At 42.7% G+C, this 17569-nt stretch overlaps 1 protein-coding gene across 5 annotated transcripts in view; it reads right to left on the reverse strand.

Moving 5' to 3' along the window:
- ZNF462 (zinc finger protein 462) overlaps window positions 1-17569 on the reverse strand; it is an 88081-nt gene that overhangs the window by 49263 nt on the left and 21249 nt on the right. The window lies entirely within an intron of this gene.

Raw genomic sequence — 17569 nt, forward strand, 5'->3', positions numbered from 1 at the left:
CCGAGGAAGAAAAGGACAGCAACGGGAATAACCACGCTGAAAAAGTACAATGGAAGCATGAGTTACAAAGACTCAAGAGCCATTACGATGTCCCTGATTTATCAAAAAACCCTGCATACCTTCAAGTAGAAAGCAACACAAGACACAGTGAAGAACAGCGGTTCAGTTGCGACAATTAATCCTGCGACAGAGGGCTGCACTGCCATGAAGGACAGGAGACACAAAGCACAAGCCAAACAAAAGACTTAGACCCTCCTACCCTGTGCAGTGCTCAGACACAAGATCCACCTTCCTATGCTAACGCAGCAATTCCCTCTTTAAAATTCCATGCATCTGCTGGAAAAGGATGAGCATTTCAGAGGTCCAAGACACAACAGCAGCCCACAGCAATTTAAATCCCATGTGTTTGTTGTGTGTGGAGTATGAAGGAAGCAACCTAATAAAGTGAGGAGAAATCTCCAAAACATTAAGGCACAGAAACAAGAGAGGGTACTGCACCAGGATTTTAGATGAAAGAATGCTTCTCCTGATAGCCTGCTAAAATAAACTTCTAGCTGGTCAAATTCCGGACAGTCTGAGCACAGAGGCTCTCCTCACATTCACCTACACTACTTTGCAGGCTGCACGGTATCCCTTCTCTCCCCCCACTCCCTCTCACCACCAATAAAGAAAATGAACGCTGCACCAGCTTCTTTTCAGCTAACAAAGTTACAATAATCGAGATACTCAAGCTTTTATGTGCAAGCACCAGACCAAATTGTGTGGAAGAGGTTGCTATCTGCTCTGGATCAAATTACAGCAGTGAGTGAAGCCCCACCCCACGTCTCCTTTAGCACAGTCCATTAGACCTGAAAACAAATTTTTCCATGGAGCAGACGACTCCTGCATTTAGAGCACTTCACAGAAAAGCAGATCATCCAGTTTTCACTACCCATCCCCCAAGCTTAGTCCTTTCATCTCAGCCAAACAAGCCACAGCTCCACTGAATGTGTTTATCACACTTTCAAGAGATATGAGCCCCTGCGTCACTGAAGCTTTAAGACTCACTAAGCTGCCCTAGTCCTCTGAGCTTTGGGAGCAGCCATTTTAGCTCAGACAACTCCTGCACTCAGAGCCTCGGAGCTCCTTGCCTGTGCACAACATGGCCTCACTTATCTCAGCTTCAGCTCAAGCACACTAGCCTTTTTTTTCTTTTCTTTTTTTTTTCCTCTTTTTTTCCCCCCTTCCTTCTTTGAACTCCTCCTCCTCAAGGTGATGCTTTAAAAACCACCACCCCTCAGAATCACATCTCCCTCACATTTCTCCTGCATGGCTTGCCCTCCAAAATCGTGTCCCTGCTCTCCTCCTCCTGCACCTTTCCCTCAGAGCTGCACCTTCTCTCCTTCAGCAGAAGGTTTCCCCAAAACATCTCCTCAGGGTTGGGTTCCCCTGTCCCATGGATGACAAAACGTGGCTCCACAAAACGCTGCAATCACAGCGTCAACACACTGGTCCAAGCTGTCCTACAGGCAGAGGCGACACGCAGCTGAGCCTCCCAGGAGCAGCAGGAGGAGGAGGAGGCGCGGGGGAGTGAGGGGGGACAGCAGGCGGGAAGGCTCCAGCCGGGCCTGTCCCTGGGGAGCTCTCCTGCTTGGCGCAGAAGACACACCACCCCACTGCCCTGCCAGATTCCAAAGTCTAATGACCTTTGTTAATCACCACCCAGCCTGTCTGCATCAGCAAACCCTGCCAGCAGACACACCCTTCACACAAAGGCTGTAGCTATGCCTTTTAAGAGAGGTTCTCTGAAAGCTCCATTGTGTGGGAGAGATGAAAAACAACGGCGCGCACACACAAAAATCTCACTCTTCCCCCCGCCCTCCCCTCAGCCCTCGCCCCCCTCAGCCCCCCGAAAACTTCAGACCCTTGAGAAACATCACCACAAAACGCTCTGAGCTCTCTTTTGGAAAACCTCAGGCCAGCTTACAAAATAGAAAACCAGAAGGGAGACCAACGTTTTTATGGGAAAAAAAAAAAGGACAATCCTGGTAGCTCCAAGAGGTGAAAACCACCACCATCTTCAATCATCTCCAGCAAGCATTGCTGCTTGGAGAATGCATCCTTGAGGATGCTGGTTGCTCTCTACCCAAGCTTAAATCAACCATTGTGTTGAGAGATATCATTAATAGCTGCTGATTACAGAACCGATGGAGACTCTCCAATGGATTCCAGCTCCAATCTCAGCAGGGTCTGCACCAAGCCCAAGAATAGGTTAATTTCTATTAATCTTGTTGTTCTTCCCATGAGGAACAAGCTCTACCTCAGCTCAGGTAGAGCTGAGTGGACTTCAGTGTGGTGTTTCCACCACCCATTACCTGCTGAGAGCAGGATGGAGCCTTCCATAAGGGATTCTGCTCCACCATTTCCATGTTCTTTAAAATCCCAACATTCCGTAAAGGCTAAAAACACATACTGCCAGTTTGAGCTCATATATCAGAAGAAACTGTAACACAAGTGCATCTTTCTTCTTTTTTGTCCACATGGGAGATGACACCAGGAGAGACTCACTCACTGAAAAGAGCAAAGAGCATTTTCAAGGGCAGATGTTAAAACTCTGTCAAACCACATCCCAAGCCATGTAGACAAAGCAAGGTTCACATGTCTCCATCATGGTCAGCTAAGCTAACTCATTCCATAACTCTTTAGATTTTCAGTAAAAAAATTTAGAGGGGAAGTGGAGGTGGAGTGAGACAGGAGTTACCAAATCTAGTAACTCAGCAGCAGAAGTGTGGGAAGAAAAACCTGAAACAACCAAACAAAACCACCATTAAATGAATCCATAAATCCCAGAAGCCCTTGAACATATTCACAGGCAATCTCTTGAGACCAAATTGTGTATAAATAATATGTGACTTCTAAAATATCCTTACTAATGCAATGCTAACCTCACAAAACATTATTAAAATGGCATTGTCTGGCTAATTTGCATTTACAACGTCTTCTTAAATATGGAGGTATTCTCATTTTTCTTATGAGGAAAAAGCTTTCAAAACATTGAGCAGCAGAGATTCTCAAAGCCACAGTTTTAAAGATATGAGGTGGTCTCAAATTGTCTACAGCATCCTCCTCTACACTCATAAACGCTTGAGAACATCTGAGACACAGTTGCATTAGATTTTGAGGTTTTTAAAAATCCAAAACAAAAGATAATTGTGCTTGTTGAACAACAGTAATTACAGAATTTGGCAGCAGCCAAAGTAGTACAAATCATTATGTTTAAGTTTGGTTTTAAAGCTTCAAAATACAAAATTAATTGTGAAGCCCAAGGCACTGACCTCAAAATTGAGCTTCTGTGGTTTGACTACCCATCCGTTATATTTTGAGATGGAGTCAGCAGAGCTTCTCCAAGTTAAGAATATGCACATGCACAACCACAACTAAAAAGGTCAATCAGACCACACAACACTCCACCAGCTTCCAGCTCAGCATTAGTAACACTGCATGTGAAACAAAGGCATTTCCAGCTCCTCCAGCCCTTCCTCTGGTCAGATAATCAGAGCCCTCTTCATCCCTGCAACTGCAGGTTGCACTCAGAGCGCTCATTTTACTCAGAAAAAGGTGGAGCTGAAGAGAAAATCTCTTCCCCCGAGCTTGGAGCAGGGAAGTGGTTGAGTCACCCTCCTTGGAGGTATTTAAAAGATGTGTGGATGTGTACCTTGGGGGCACGGTTTAGTGGGTGAACATGAGGACTCCATGGTCCTCGAGGTTTTTCCAGTCTTCCCCACCCATCCAGAAATTAACTATCAAACACCACAACAAAATTTGCTGGCATATAATTACAGATAAGACAAGTTTTCAGAATTCCCATGAGTAGCACCTCAGGCATTTTTCCTAGCTAGAGAAGCCTGGGTTTTATACCAGTGCCTACAGCTGGGCTCCTGGCCAGGTTCAGCCCATGTACAGTGGAGCTGCAGTCCTCATCTTTGGATTTGGGGTTTTGGGCTTTTTTTTGCCCCCAATTTTTTCTTCTTAAACACTTTCTATAATGCCACAACAGTGAAAATGAGGACTAAACAAAGAAAATAATAGGAGTAATGCAAAAACTGACACATTTGAGAAGCTGGAAACCTGATGGCTATTCCAACTGGAGGAAGCCAACCTCTGCTTTCATTTATGAAAGGAACCCCCATAATTAATTAAGAATTCAGAGAATAAATTCAGCTATCCGCTACAATCAGGTAAACCTGCTCAACTCATGGGTCTTTTTCAATGACTGAATTCCAGTCAAGCTGTTGGAGTTTTTGGTCCTCTGAGGACTGTCTTTGGAGTTACTTCTCTGAGCTGGTAACAACATAAACTAAACTGAAACACCATTTATTTTTTCACTATTTTTTTTTTTATTTGATACAACCAGATTTTAATAGAACTCCATGGGTTGGGTTGCAACTCCATAATATACACATACTTTGTGGATCATATTTTCTTGTGAAGGAATTAATAATAAAACTATATCACTGGTTACAGCTTAAATTCTCCATATATCCAGTTTTGGGTTGTTTGTTCCATTCTGAAACTCAACAGTTAAGGACATAAGAGAGCTGATGCTTGTGATTCCAATCTTCCAGTAAAAATTTCCCTTGATTTACATGGAAAGGTATATCAAAATGTAAGGTATTTTCAGGAAGAACTTTACTATTGAAGATTCAGTACAAATCAATAATAAAAACAGTCTAAACTGAGAAGACACAAACTCATTTTCTTCCCAAAATGTCCTTATCCAGCTACCTGAAAGACTGTTTGAACCTGAAGTGGGTTTCAGATCTGACTTCACAAAAGGAAGTCTTCTACACATGCTTTGCACATTATTTTCCAAACTTTTCAGAAATCTCCCTGTCTTGGAAAATAGGATGGCTAACCCATACAATAAATATTTATTTATGTCCCTGAATCCAGACACCAATACCACACTAAATCTATCACAGCTTGCAAAATCTTCTACATTAAAAAAAAAATATAAATCACATTATTCTTAAAGCTCATGGAAGAGATGATTCTCGTTGCTACCAGCAGCAGGGTTGGGTTTTCTTTTTTTTTTTTTTTTTCAGTTCAAGAAAGCAAGGATTCACAGAACCTCTCACATAAATGAGATTAAATGGGTCCAAATGATTGATACACTGGTTTCAACTCAACTGGCTCCCCACGACTATGACTTCTCAAAAATGGGGGTGGAAAAAAGGCAAAACAAATAAACAGAAAATCCAAAACTCCGGAAAAATGTAGTTATTGAATATTAATACCTATTAACCATCTCACTGAAAGACCATGGATTTTCGAAGATGAAAGGAGAATCACAGATAGTTGCAGCTATGTGTCTGCTTCTGCCAGAGCTTTACTGATTCATAAGCTACCTAAGTGCTGATGACTCCTTCTTTTCTCACAAATAATGTTTCTTCTCTTTCTTTCTCACCTGGGGTGTACATATACACCTGATCTGTTAAAAAAAATTACATTAAGAGGCCACCTGAATGCCTGCAGGGTACTTTCAAACTTCAAACTTCTGAAATAAAAGCAGATTGCAAATAAAATGCCACAGTCTTATTAAATGACAAACTTAGACTGTCATACAAATTACAATTCTGGCCTTTTTTTGTCCCTTTCCTTTGGGTTAGCTGTGAGGCAGTACATGATACAGAGCACAGGCAACAGAGTCTGAGGATAAAGAACTTCCCTGATGAGAAAGGCTCTCAAACATTAAATGCTCTTGCTCCAAGCAAGGCTAGGATGGGTTCTTCTGATCTTCTGAATTACTTTCATGGCAAGTTATTAATCCCTACAGAATTCTGAAAGACACTAAATATATATATGAGAATCTGAACAACTGGATGGTCAGAGTAGGACCTTTTCCCTTATTAAGTACGACACTTAATTTGCTGCACAAAACTAGTTTAAGAGGGAGGTGAAGCAGGATGGGGCAAAAATTCAGAGCAGAAATGTGGCTTTGCCACTTGGTTCCCGTACTAACAGGACACGAGCCAAGTCATTCACGTCCCCAGCACAACCCACAGCCCCTCAGTGCCCTTCTCCACAGACACAAGGGGCAAGAGGGCTGGCCCAGGCGAGGAAAGCAGACACCAGAGCCAAGCAGCTTGGCTTTTGTACCCTGCTCATTAGTGCTCCCCATATGGCACAATGGGCCTGAATGCACTGGGGTCTGGGGTTTCTAATTTCCAGCCAAGAGTGTATTGTTAATTACCTCGTGTAAGAAGGAGGTGCAAACCCCGGTGTGTGTGCTGAGTTTGAGAGGGAGAGGGAGAAGATGTCAGTAGGTGGTGCTGAAGAACACGGCAGCACCGGTGCCCGGGTACTCCAGAAAACAACCTAATTCCTTCTCATGCATTTGCAAGTACCTTCCAGGAGCTTTCGCACAAAGGATGCATTACCAGCCTCACCCTGGAAGGAGCAGGGGAGGAGCAGGCTCCTCAGCTTGGCACAGCCCCAGCAAAGACCTCGTCCTTGCCAGGAAAAGCTGTTTAAAAGGGGGTCCTGCCAGTGGCAAAGCAGGTATGACAAACTCCATGCGGGACCGTGGACTGAAAGAACAGCCACAAAGTCTGAAGAGAGAAGAGATTATCTCCTGATAGCCATCTGCCCTGAAAACACCCTGCAGTGCCTTCAGAGGTAATCTTGCCATTCACCCTGAACTCCCATGCTCGGTTCCATGGTCACTGGCAGTGCTGCGAGCTTTAAAGAGGACCAAATCTCAGTTTGCAAGAAGCACAGTATTTTTACAGAGGCTAAATACAGCTTTATGAACTGGTGACAGGGCTAAACCATGGGAACACAGAAACTGCTGGATTATTTTAGGGGCCACAGAATTTTAATCTTAAGAGATCTGAGATTAGACCAGCCAACACAGCTGGTTCAAAACACATGCAGGCACTCTGAGTGTAGTCACAGAGGTGAAAACCAAGTCACTAGCACTCAGAAACCACAAATGCAAAGGGCAAAGCTCTGCTTTGGCCCTCCAACTAAAAAAATGTGATGCCAAATAAAGCCAGAATAACACTATCTTGAAAGATGTATGTCAAAAGTTGTTTTTCTGGACTCATGTTCCTCCTTTAGGTGCAGAAACTGAACTGGACCTCTTCTAGCTGTGGTGACAAAGACTGAACTTGGCTGGTGAGGGGAGTAATCTTCCAGCCAGAGATCACTTCCCTAATTTGGCACCCTGTTACCCTGTTTGGTCACTCAAGACTTGCTAAGAGAAGTTCACAGGGCAGCTGGGAACCAAAGGAACATTGCCTGGATCAGATCCAAGTGAGCCATAGCCCTCTGCCTGTCTGTCACACCCATAAGAGCTCCGCTTCCTAAGGACCCTGGGGAGTAAGAAGCCCTCTCCCTCAGTCCATCCAGAGATCTTCCATGCTCCAGAAGTACTTTAAAAGTACAAGAGAGCTTGTGGAGAGGATGGAAAAGGACTTTCAGAGGAATGTTTTTAACCCCACAAAACCAAAGCACCAGAATTCATGTTCTGTACCAGCCAGCAAAGCTGAGTGCAGCAGCACAACACCTCACGCAAGCCCACCTCATGCATGACTCCAATTATAAAGCAAAATCCGCTGCAGAAACCCTGCTGGAGGGTAAGAAAATGCTGATTAACGAAGCCTAAAGATTGTTCAGCTCTCCCAGCCCACCCTTCAGAAGCACATGTTTGTTTGAGGAGCTCCTCTGACACCCTGGCTGTTTTAACACTGCCTTTGTCTCCAGCTATCCCTCCCCTTCCCCCAAGCTTTCTGCTATATTTGACATTTGCAGGGCAGCAAGCAGAAGCTTCTCTGTCCGCCAGTTCATTTCCTCAGGTAATACAAATCCATCACTGACCCATTTATAATACCAGACAGAATACACAGTTTTATTTGCCCACTGACTCGCACGCAGCATGGCAGCCAGCATCTCTGCCCCAGGTAAAAGAACATATACTTTTCCAGCGCTTGACAGATCTCAGACCAGTGATTACCATTAGGCTGACACCTTTTGTCCCTGACAACCCCTCCCAAGAGTTCTTTTCCACCTGGGCAAGTGAAGGTCCCCTGTCTGTTTTGTGGTGGTGGCAGCAAGATGCTGGTCCTGCCAGCTGAGGAGGGATGCTGCAGAAAAGGAGGAGCAAGTTGCTGGTAGCAGATTGCCCAAAATAACAACTTATTTGTCCCAGACACCTTCAGATATAGATATAATCCTTTGGATTGCATGTTGAGGTGCACTATGAGTGCAGTATCCTGGGTCTCAGTGAGAACCTTGCTCCTTTTACTCCCCATTTTCACTCCCTTACTCCTTCCAGGAATCAGATTTTTGCAGTTGGTGTAATAATACAAAGCCCAAGTCTTAAAATAGCACTCTGGCTCATAATCATAATCATTAATGTGATACATAGATGGCAGACAGGCTCTAGAAGAAACCAAGTGGAACATCTACAGTGCACTTCAGGGTTGGAGGAAAGGGAATTCCGTGTGATCCTGCAATTATGGATCACAACATTTGCGAATCGACCAGGGTTAATGACAGTTCTCCAGCCAGAGAGTGGTTTAATCAAAGAGGAATTAGAAACTATGACATTAAAACAAGGAAAAAGCTGTTAGTCCCTGTCTGTAAAAAAAAATATACTTCATTATGCAGGTAATAATTAAGAACAATCTCCTCTTGTTAACTTTATTTCATGTCTGTCCAGTAATAAACATCTTGTGCCCCTGACTACCATGAACGCATTCAAATTAAGGAGAAATCTAGTACTATGGCTCAGTTGTATCAAAAATGGTAAGAAGTTGAAGCTCCTAATGGAGTTCTTCTGTCCTACTTTAATTCTCTTTGCTTTAAATAAGCTGTTTGAGGGTCAACCACTGACACCCAATTTCTTTTTCTTTCTCCTAAGAAATACTCAAACAGGAAATGGATCATAAAGAGTAAAAAAAACCCTGATTTTCCTTGTAATAAGGGCTTAGATTATAAGCAACTGCATCCTTCAAAAGCTACAATCCTTGTAAATATGTGGACATTACAGAACTCTTAAGAGTTTTTTTTTCTCTTCTGCAAGTCCATTACACAACACCTTAATTTTTTTTCAGCTGTTGCGAATGCTCTGCACTTAATGATTTAAAACTCAGCAATCTTCAAGCATGTAAATTTATCTAGGAAGGTAACAAAATCTAATTTTAGAACAAAATAATCAGTCTCCATTGTCATAAGACGACTCTCATTTCTGAAGAACCATTCTCACGTGGCCTCAAAGATACAGGATGACACCTCATAAAAGAAAAAGTGAAGCAAAAACTTCACTCCAGAATATGTAAACCATTGCCAAACCACATATTTAACCCCCAGTGTCTATTGCCACAAGGAAAGTTCTGTTCAAGACTAGGCTGTCAAGATAAAAAGTATCTCTTGAGGTAAAAAAAAAAACCAGCAAAACTAAATCATCATTACAACAACTGAGTAACCAGGAATTTGCGCCCAAATCTGCACCCAAATCTTTCTTTTTGTAACAGAGGAGACTGGAAGAGATTTTCAGTTTTCCTGGTCTAAAAGAAGAGAATTCTTGAGGAAATTCATTTTAAAAAAACAATTACATGTGTGCCTATTAAAAATTTGAACACTCTCCAGTTAGGAGAAAACAAAATGCACTTAAAACCCCACCAAGAATCTTAGACAAATTCAAGGGAAGGCAGCCCAGTGGCAACTCAGGCTTTGTCAGGATTTTGGTTTTGTGTAAAATAAGAAGCAATAAAGACAAGCCTCAGGAGAACTGTTAAATTAATGGCCAATAAATGGTCTTCTAATAAGACCTGGCCTCAGAAAAACCCTTATTTTGCTGCATTATTGAAAATTGGTGAGGCAGTGGCTCTTCAGGACCGGTATTCTGCTTTTGGCTACGTGCTTTGGGACCCAAAAAGGCTGTTTGGAACTGCAGAGCCTCTGTCTAAATAACTCCATGGCTAGGCAAACCCTGACATTTACTCTGCATGCAAAAGTGGACAGGAGTGGGTTAGATGTTTTTAAGCTAAAAAAGATGGAAAAAAAAAATTTCAAAATATGCAAAAGAAACCCAGAAGACTGAAGCCCTGTGGTAGTTTAAAATCCATCTGTAAACCAAATAGAACGTTCAGCCTGATGAGATACAAACAGAATTATGGAATTTAGCTTGCCTTTTAATCTGGGGAAGTTCAGAAGTAATGTTCTGAAAGCAAAGGAAGGGTTTTCTGGCTCTGGTAAATTCAACTATGATAATGACAAAGGCACATGTGCTGCATTCCACAGTTCCAAAGCAAATGGGTACATAATTCCTATTATCTTTACTGATTATTGTAGAACCATTAAAAAAAAAAGGGACTAAATTTGACTTAAAGGGAAGGTACTTAGAACCTTCCCAACTTGATGCTTTTCCAAGATCTAAGTACTTTCAATAGATCAAGTGTCTTTGAATCCTCCAGGTCAAGCAAATTTTAAAATAAAGCAGGATTAAGTTCAAAGCAGAACCACATAAAGAATTTTATCTTGTTCCTACTAAAGGAATAAAGATGGAAACAAGCAAAATGAAAAAAAGGAAACAAACAAGCAAAGAAAACCAGAAAGCAAAGCCTAAAGCGCAAAGACCTATGCTAGACTCAACTGTTGAAAAATAAAAAGATTTGTGGTGTCTGAAAGGGACAGGGTGCATCTTTTCATTTACAAGTGGAAGGGAGACAAGGACAATCACATATATAAACAGCATATTCTCCTTGCATTAAGAGTCCAGCTAAGTGAACAGCTCTTCAGACACAGCATTCAGCAGCACCACTTGCCAGCCAGGTGGGTGTCCTCCCTGTTTCTTTCGTCCCAAAAGAGGCATACATGACACCAGAATTCATACAAAGAGTGTTCTGAGACATTTGATTTGTTTTTAGCCAAACGTCCTTGAACGGTATGGAAGGGAAAAAAAAAAAAAAGGACATAATGTGGTTTGCAGTCCACTCTAGACTTTTTTCCCTTTTAAAAGTCATTTGAATAAGAGGTATTTGCGCTTTTTTTTTTTTATTCACTTCAAGCAACAAGCATTCATTCAGGCGTGGGTTCTTGTTTGCAGGAATGCAGGCAGAGTCAAAGTTCCACATTAATTTATGACCTCATTGACAAAGTGTCTATGGGAGAAGTGTACAATCAGTTCTGCGCAAATTTCATTTTCCCTTCTGCTGTTTATGGAACACTCGAGCATGACAAAAGACAGGATCATATGTTTCAGGTTTCCATTCATTTATCACAGACAAGTCATTAAGGCCAGCAGAAGCCACTCTCAGAGACGGCAGAGGCTGAAGTATCTCCCTGGTTTTCAAATGGCTGCAAATTCAAAATGAAATCTGAAGGCTCATGGTTTACAAATTGCAGATAAGAAACAAAAAGTCAGATATCCGTAAGCATTTCAGGCAGCAATACTGACAGTCTGCTCCATCCAATCACACCCTGTTTATTTGACTCACTAAGTTCAGGCCACACTTGTTGGTGGGCTCTGTCTGTGTGAAAAGCAAGCTGGGTGAGTCTGCACCACAAAAAAAAGCCTTCCTCCCTTCCCTGGCAGTGGAGAACCATGAAGAAGTGAAAGCAGCCTGGCTCCAGGTCACACAGCTGGTCTGTGGCACAGCCAGCAGCACAAAGTGCCTTTCCAGACCCCAGCCCTGCCCTGGGGTGCCTTCCTGTGCCCCTGGAATCCCAGCACTAACTTTCCGCAAGAAATTAAAAAAAGCTCTCCAGCACGGCAGAAGCTGTAGTTCCAGAAGGAAGGGTAAATCAAAACACCACACACAAGGATACAAGTGATGCTCTTTATTTATCTGTGTGTTTATTTTCTAGCTGGAGTTGCCATTTCCACCCTTCTGCACAGAATCCAGGCCTTTTGCTGAAGAATTTAGGTCAACTTGGCAAAATGTCTGCACGGCTGCAGAGAAGAATGCCAGTGGAGATGGGGTTTGGGGTTGGTGAGCAAGGTCTAACCCTCGTATTACTTGACACTGCAGTGGAGGATGCACATGGTAAAAAAAAAACCTGTTTTTTTAGGGAAGCTTTTTATGAGGGTGAGGAAGAATATTTGTTTTGCAGGGCTGGCAGCTAGAAAAACTGAAATTCTCAGATGATCTGAGAGGCTTTTCTCTAAAGAGGTCTTTGCCCAAACTGCTGAGTTTTTCTTCTCAAACTCTTCTAAATAATCAAAAACATAATAACAATTCTGTTCTATCAAAGAATCTGGACATAACCCCATCAATACTCACTAGCAGCCATCAAAGAGAGTCTCCTTTAGAGCACCTTCATAAAGATACCTGCAAGAGGAACTCTCTGGATCTTCCTTAGTGTCTTTTTCTTTTAAGCAGGAGATATTCAAGGACATAGAAGAGGAAGTTTGATTTAATCAGACCTCTCTTTCACACATGCTAGCTGGAGCCACAGAAGCATGTGCACACTTCCACTCCACCCTAGCTGACAAAAATTTATGACAGCAGCAAACCAAGCAATTAATTTTCACATGCTGACAGTTGCAGCTATCCTTCATTGTTTGTATATCACCACAAGCAAGACAAAGGTATTTTATAGATTTTTTTTTTTTAAAAATGCTTAGATTGCATGAGAATCATGTCCTGCAGAACCTTTAGGCTACACATCACCTTCAGCCTATGTTCAACCAGTACGTGAAGCTACTATGGTTTTTCTGAAAATAAGGTTTTTCAGTAAAATAAGTGTTCCCTACTGAGAGTCTGGATGTCTGAGAAAACACATCTTTCCAAAAGGCTCTGTGCTCAGAGCCATGCACAGCCTACCAAGGACTCCTGATCCCATTTCATGTGAACCCAAACTCTGCAAAAGGAGCTTACGGACACAGAGCAGCCTCTGTAGTAATCCAGGATACTGCTGGCATTCCTGCTGAAAGGAAGCACACTGAGCATGCTTCATCCTATGTCTGCAGAGCAGAGCCAGCCTGAGCCCTGCTGGAAGCCAACTGTGTCATGGGCAGCTCTGACTGCTACTTTGCCTGGGCAGAGATGAAAAACACCTCTCCTTTGGGTGTTTTGGTTTGTTTGTTTTTGGGGGTCTTTTTTCTGCCTGTAGCTGTCAACTGAGATACACAGACATTCTTGGTGCAGTTGGAAGACACCTGGCTGAAAACTCAGCTGGCATTTACCACGAGGTGCACCTGGGCAGTCAAAAGCATGGGCTCCAATCTTTCAGCACACCTGAGGTGGCACACAGGCTACAGGTGAGGCTGTACACAGCTGCCTCCTGCACAGTTTCTGCCAGGGTCACCTGAGAGAAGAACAATCCCAGCTGCTCCACACCCAGACCCCAGAGGAATCCTGGCTTCCCGCCCTGGCCAGGAGTTGGTGTGAGATCACATCAGCCCTTTGAAGCAGACAAAAAAGGGTTAAATCTTTCGCCTTCCTCATCCCTCTCCACATTCATAATTAATGAAGAATTGTATCTTCCTAGGTTCCTAGACTTGTTTGTCTGAGTAGAGTCACCTTTTCTTTCAGAAGACCATTCCTTTCTAACGTAACTTGCCTCGCTTTCCAGGCTGTATTCCTGGCACTAAGCCATACCTTTCTGCTTTCCTGCCACAAATTATTCTTCCTGGTCTATCCACTATCTCCTCTGTATGCCTCCAGATCTTCTAGAAAGATGATCTGATCATCTGCTATTTCTGCAGTCCAACAGATAAACACGTGAGCAGCACGGCTCTGAAGCCAAAATAGTTGGTCCTTCCTTTCTTCTGAAGGTGTTTGCCATCCTGGTCACTCAGCACTCAGCATGACATAAAAGCCACTGCTTTTCTTTCTCAAGAAAGCAGCACAATCTCAAAAAAAGAACTGCTCAGCTCAGACCCCCCTACTCAGTAGGGCAGAGAAAATGTGGGAGAGAGAAGGCAGGGAAGGACCTACAGCAAACATCACCAGGAATGACTTGGCACTTGTCTGTCCCTCCACCTTCTGCTGCTGAGGGGCCTCCTGTGCACACCAGAAACTGACATCTGAGGCTACAAAAAGCCTTGTATTTCTTCCTCTTTCTTTTTGAGGAACAAGGCTCCCCCTTTTTGGTTCTCATTGTCTGCTGCCCTGGGCTCTGTAACTGATACAACCGTGGCCAGCCGAGGTCCTGCGTATGTGTGTGCGTGTGTGTTTGCTATGTCTGGATCCTCAGGAAGGCAGCCTGGTATTTTATTTTTAAACCCTGGCTCCTGTTGCACAGCCCCACATATAATGGCTCCACTCCTGAAGGTTGGATAGTCTTCTGCTATCAGTTTTCAAAGAAAAACAAAGCCACCCAAGCCAGTGCCACCAAGAGAACAGGAGCAAAGTTCTCGCCTTAGGATTTTCGCTCTCACAAAAAAAAAAAAAAAAAAAAAAAAAAAAAAAAAAAAAAAAAGAAAAACACCCCAGGAGATCACAAAAATATATTAAGCCATCAGTGTCATCCCAGCTTCATGCTGCTGTATTGTTGCAGGCTGTAGAATATTGTGCAAGCCCCAGCAGCAACTGCTGTGGTTTTAGAGACTTCTCTAGGTTTTTTATTTCTAGAAATTTGCTGGAGCTCTGCCAGTTTTCCCCAGCTGAGGACCAGACCTTTGTGTGGATCAGTGCTCGCCACAGCCTTTTATCATCAAGTGGAGGGCTGAAGCAGGAGTTTCTCCTCACCTGAAAGCAGAACCTGCAATGGATCTCTCAGGTCTCAGAAGCTGAAGGAGGCGGAACCCAGACATGCTAATCAGGGGCTGGTGCTATTGTTCGCCCTTCCTGGAGAGCCTTCAGATGTGTTGCAAAAGCTGACAAAATTACTGATACCACGTACCTCTAAGCCACCTGCACTACAGGATCATTTCAGCAGTGAAGGTTCACTGTGAAAAAAGGAAAAAAAAAAATTGTTTCCTATTCAGCTGAGCACACAGGGCCCATATCTGTAGGCTTGATTAATAGAAGAAAGGAAATGTTCAAGCTGAAGACAAAAGGACTTGCAACTCATGCCTGGGAGAAAAGATCTGACACAGAACATGGGAGAGAAATGGAGAAAAAGTGGTTTGTCAAGAGGAAGCAATCTTTTTATATCTTATCTTATCTTATCTTGCATTTCATGATGGGACACCACTAATCAAGAGTGCTGTTTACAGGTTAAAAGAGTCACTCATTCCAAAAACAAGGGGAACAGCTTCAACATCTTTCTCCTCCTTCAATCCTGATCTCCTTCCTTCTCCCATTGGCTTCCAGCTCTTTTAGTCAGACTGCTGCCATACAGAGTTCTGAATTTTGAAAGAACCCTTCCAAAACTGAAACTATAAATTAAGAATTGAAAGCAACCTGCCAGTTAGGGAATCAAAATTCTCCTTCATCCTGCTGTAGTAATTGGTTTAGGGGAAAAAAAAAAAAAAGCATTTACAGTGAGGCCTCTACTGCTGACCTTCAAAACCAAGCTAATGAACTATTTTCCCCCTGAAACTGACTTGTTTTTGATCAGTTATCAAAAAAGAGGATCTAATGACAGTGCTAACTGTTGAAGTCTTTTATAAGCACAGAAGACAAAATGGCCTAATCTCTAGGTTTCCTAGATTTATCACCCTTGACAGACCAAAGCCTAAGATTTTGAGAGATGACTAACAAAGAAATGAAACCAAATTACTACTGGAATTGCTGAGACCCTCAAATTTACTGAACAGCATTTACAATAATAATAATTCTGCTGCTAATAATAATTTCAGGTGGCTTGGTTGGGCCATCTATAGTAGAATGTTGGGTTACCCCAGGAAACTGACATGTTGACAAATTATGATTGGATCTTTTGGGCAACAACCTCCTCTATGGTAACTACAGGACAAAAGCCTCTGGTTGCCACCTGTACAACCAGGACTAAAGTTCGGGGTGACTGAAGTGCTGCTAAATTCCAGAGGAAACCAGAGATGGTCCTTCTCGGGCTTTTATTTATCCTTTAGAAATTACTGTGTGAAAATCTACAGTAGCTCTATTAGACTAAAAAAAAAAAATTCTATTTCTTTTTTTCCCCTCTGTGGTAGAGACAACAGAAAAATGTGAGGAGGAAAGCAGCTTCCACCAACCTTCTGCACAGATTCCACTTGGAGAACCCTAATGCATATCACTCGTCCATAGTCTTAAGCCTAAAATGGAGATATGGAGGAATGCCCAGTACAGATAATCAAGCCTTAACTGATAACTACAGACCCACAGTCAGCCTTATCATCTCACCTAATTTGGTTTGTTTGCTTCCCGTTCCTTTGCCAGGTGTGGAAGAATCTTCTTGCACATTCTGGTAGATCCCAGCCACCTCCCTGGACTCCCTGCAGCTCCAGGATTCTCTTCAGAGGGGCTTTAATCCCTGAATTGAGATAGCAGCCCTGGGAGTCCTCCTGCTGAAGGTTCTGCTTTTACAGCTACACAGTTTGTCCACAAACAACTCAATCAAGCCTTTTTCCCCACCACAGCATCTGAGGAGAAGCTACACTTGACAACTTTGGACAGTCCATCAGAAATTCCAATAGCTCTTAATTTTTTTTCTGCAATTCAGACAGAAATTAGGAATTGTTTACATAACGAGCATCTTTCTAGTCTCAGGTTCCAGCCACTGCATCTTTTTACAGCTTTATCCAGATTCCTGTAGCATTATACACAGACAGGCAAATTGACTGCTTTTAGTCCTCCAGATGTCACTCCTGAAAACCTCTGAAAGGGAGGAATGGACTACCTGAGAGCTCTCATGGTGAAGCACAATTTTCCAGGCTTCAAACCTTTACCAGCACAAGCATTTCCAGCCTAGTCCACTTAGCTATTCTAACAATTTTAAATATCTACTACTTTGCAGGATCACTTTTTTTTTTTTTTTTTTTTTTTTTTTTAATTAAAAGGAAGACAGGAGTCTTCCTTCAAGTCCACACAGGCTGCAAAGCCAACACAGTGACTTGAGTGAGTCACAGATTATTTTCTGTTCCACATTTTCTGTCTTTTACATATAGAAACTGAATGATGAGCTTTTAGGTGTGACACATAAAAAAATATAAATTACTGGCACAGAAAACAGACAGAAAAAAAGGAAAAGTCTCTTTAAATCCTGTCAGATACCCTTCTTGTTTGACCTGTGGGATGCTTTTGTTTTGAATGGAATGGGTCCAAGATACAAAGGAAAACCCTTGCTTATCTCTTTGGGATCAGGGCTCTCAAAGGCACAACACTGGTGTTATTTGTTTGATACATCAAAGCAAGGTCATTACTTATTTCAGTCTTGGAAAGATCCAAAAGTCTTCTGATACACCAGAAAAGCCAATGGCCAAGGAGACCTATGGCCCTCCTGCACTTTCTGCATGGTCCCCTTCTCCCAGAGCTGCAAAAAACAGGTTCCTCCATCTGGATGATCCCTGAGCCACTGACCCATTCCCAATCCCTTTTAGACCAAAAACCAACCAAAACCAAACCACAAAATATGTCAGACGTAGCTCTAAAGATGGTAGAAATACATGTTTTTGTTGTTTGTCTCCTTCAGCTCAGCTCCACTGAGAACATTCGATGGCAACCCAAAACTCTGT

The sequence above is a fragment of the Melozone crissalis genome, unplaced genomic scaffold, assembly GCF_028551555.1.
Source record: "Melozone crissalis strain CALT ecotype California unplaced genomic scaffold, PUWL_Pcris_2 ptg000005l_1, whole genome shotgun sequence".
Classification (NCBI taxonomy): Eukaryota; Metazoa; Chordata; class Aves; order Passeriformes; family Passerellidae; genus Melozone; species Melozone crissalis.